Raw genomic sequence first — 3,429 nt, 5'->3', positions numbered from 1 at the left:
AACATGGGTATAACAATATCTCTTTGAGATCTTACTTTCATTTTTTTGGATGTATATCCAGAAATTGAATTGCTGGATCACATGGTAATTGTATTTTTCATTTTTTGAGGAATTGTCACATTGTTTTCCATAATGGCTGTACCATTTTCAATTCCCATGAACAGTGCACAAGGGTTCCAATTTTTCCACATCCTCACCAACATTTACTTTGTTTTGTTGTTTTTCAAAAAAGGCAGGCTTACAAGATGCCTCAACTGTTTATTTCACCAGCCAGTATTTCTGATTTTCTTCCTGAGGCTGAATTTTAAAACTTTAGAAGTCTATACATACTGCATTTAGACTTTCTATATCCAGAGAAAGGGGCTGAGAGCAGAAGAGGTCAGGCCCCAGACTGGTTTTGGGTGGGAAAAGTGGCAAAGATTTCTCCGTAACAGTTTGTGTCAGTTTTCTAATAATTGAAATGCCTTTAAGCTCTCCATCATCCACAAAATTTCTTCTATGGCATCTATGACAGAAAAACACTCCTCTTTCATATACACAACACCAGCAGGGAGCAGAAGGAAGGGAGTGGGCAGAAAGGAGTGGACATTAGACAGGCACAGGCCACATTTTTAATTCATCCAGAAAAAGGATTTCTGATTCAGTTTAATGGCAAGGAGTTGTATAAAACTATAACATGTCCTGCCTCTTCCTCAAAACGAGCTGGGCTGAATTTTTGTGATTGGAAGCATTTCCCATAATGGTGAATTAAGTGCTATAAAAAAATAAAATCAATCCCATCTCTATGAGTAGCATAAGAGCTGCTTCCAGGAACCTAGGGATGCCCACATTCCATAACCCACCCAGACATGGCCAATTTCTCAGAAGGCTACATGGGAAGAATAAAACCCTTCTGTCAATTTTTTTGGGGAGTGAGGGAGAGATGGTGTTCAGGGGAGATGTGGGATAGATTTTTTTTAATCCCTCCCCCACTGCCCCACCTCCCCACCAAAACCTACACACACACACTCAGATGCACCTGCATGCCCATTTTTAAGAAAGCTTTGCCTCCCTGTGACTACAGGATCCCAGCATCCAGCCTCCTTCAGGCTGCAAGACGATGCCAATTAATAGCACAGATCTAACGTTTCAACATACTACAGAAGGCTCCTGTGTTATCTCACAAGCTGAGGGGACAGGGCAAAGAAGTGGATTCTCATGGGGGACTTGCTGTTTGTCTTAAGTCCAATCTACTCAGCAACGCTCTCAGGTCCAGGGGCTGGGAGAGGTTCTGTGGGCACTTGTGGCAGACGACCTGATGGTCCCAGCCCATTGTGGTAAGCAGAAAGTGATTGAGTGGGGATCAAGCAGCATCTCTCGCAAGGTCACTGTGGCCTCGGCTTCTAAACACCTCAGAAAGGCTGGAGTCCAGCACAGCTAGTGAGCCATCTTCGCTGTAAGAGGCTGGGAAGGGAACATGGTGTGAGGAAAACACCAGCCCAATGACACATTGGTCTTGTACAGCTGAGCCAAGGGCACCTCTCCCTCTCTTGGTGTCCACAAGGGAGACTGTCCCATTCCCATCACAAAGATGAAGACTTCACTTTGCTGAGGATGCCAAGCCAGTGAGGTAGGAAGGCAGCCAGAGGCACTGCAGCCCACCTGTGACGTCGGCTTGGGACAGAGAGTATCGCCGAATAAAATTCTACTGTCCTCACTGCAGGAAAGAAACACAGAGTCCTTGCGGGGAGAGGCAGCAGCACAGGTGACCTGCCCAACATGAGATCGGTATGAATTCAGTGCCACCTGCTGAGAAAGGTCCCAATCCTTGATGCTGAAGTCTTTGCTGCCGCTGACAGCCGAGAGCACTGAGGGTAGACACAATGTCGCCATGCTCATACTTGCAGAACTTGCTGACGATAAGTGGCTCGTTCTCATCCACCTCCCACAACTCACCAGCACCTGAATCAGAAGCCGCTATGATAACTCTCTCCTCCATCCAAGTGAGGTCAGCCACTCCAGCCTCCATCTGGGCTCCAGCAGAGCAGAAGCCTTCTTTGGGGGTGGCACAGGGGTCCTTAAAAAGGCAGAGGGGACCGAGCGCGGTGGCTCACGCCTGTAATCCCAGCACTTTGGGAGGCCGAGGCGGGCGGATCACAAGGTCAGGAGGTCGACACCTTCCTGGCTAACACGGTGAAACCCCGCCTCTACTAAAAACACACACACAAAATTAGCCAGGCGTGGTGGCAGGCGCATGTAGTCCCAGCTACTCGAGAGGCTGAGGCAGGAGAATGGCATGAACCCGGGAGGCGGAGCTTGCAGTGAGCCGATATCGCGCCACTGCACTCCAGCATGGGCGACAGAGCGAGACTCCGTCTAAAAAAAAAAAAAAAAAAAAAAAAAAGTCAGAGGGAGTCGGCTCAGCAGCGGCCACTGAGACTGGAGGACCCGGAGCAGAAGCCCCCATGGGACACGTACCGCGCAGCCTCCAACTGCATTCCATGCAGGCCGGTGCGTTAGGGGGCGGTAGGGAAGATGGGTTTCCTTCGGCATCTCCAGGGTTCCAACTCCAAACTGGATTCTGCTCCGGTAGTAACTCCCACGTGCTGCACCTCCTGTTTACTTTTGGTTGTTGTTGTTATTGTTGTTGTTGTTTTCCCCTTGATAGTAGCCATCCTAATCGGTATGAGATGGTATCTCATGGTTTTAATTTGCATTCCCCTGGTGTTTAGTACTGCTGAGCATATTTGTATGTGCTTATTGTCCATTTGTATGTCTTCTTTGGAGAAATCTCTATTGAAGTCCTTTGTCCGTTTTTAAATCATGTTTTTTTTTTTTTTATTGTTAAGTTGTAGGAGCTCTTATCTATTCTGGATATTAAACCCTTACCAGATATATGATTTGCAAATACTTTCTTCCATTTCATTCGTTGCCATTTCATTCCGTTTATTGTGTCTTTTGATGCACAATGATTACTTTTTATGTAGTCCAATTTATCTATTTGTACTTTTGTTGCCTGTGCTTTTGGTGTCAGGTGCAAGAAATCATGGCCAAATCCAGTGTCATGAAGCTTTTCTCCGATGTTGTGTTCTAAGAGTTTTATAGTTTTAGCTCTTCAATTTAAGTTTTTAATCCATTTTGAGTTAATTTTTGTATATGGTGTTACCTACGGGTCCAACTTTATTCTTTTGCATGTGGATATCTGGTTTTCCCAACGCCATTTGTTGAAAAGACTGTCCTTTCCCCATTTACTGGTCTTGGCAGCCTTGTTGAAAATCATTTGACCACATATGGATAACTTATTTCTAGGCTTTCTATTCTGTTCCATTGGTCTATATGTCCCTTTATGCCAGTACCACACTATTTTGATTACTATATCTTTGTAATACATTTTGATACTGGGAAGTGTGAAACCTCTGAAGTTGTTCTTTTTAAGATTGTTTTGGCTAT

The 3,429-nt window shown here is 45.4% G+C and overlaps 1 pseudogene; it reads right to left on the bottom strand.

Annotated features, from left to right (window-relative positions):
* Positions 1 to 1,229: 1,229 nt before the first annotated feature.
* LOC129034619 (methylosome protein WDR77-like) lies at positions 1,230 to 3,173 on the bottom strand (annotated as a pseudogene).
* Positions 3,174 to 3,429: the final 256 nt, after the last annotated feature.

This window comes from Pongo pygmaeus, chromosome 3 (genome assembly GCF_028885625.2).
Source record: "Pongo pygmaeus isolate AG05252 chromosome 3, NHGRI_mPonPyg2-v2.0_pri, whole genome shotgun sequence".
Taxonomy (NCBI): domain Eukaryota; kingdom Metazoa; phylum Chordata; class Mammalia; order Primates; family Hominidae; genus Pongo; species Pongo pygmaeus.
Note: the sequence above shows the minus strand (reverse complement) of the source record. Positions and strands in the feature narration are given on the sequence as shown.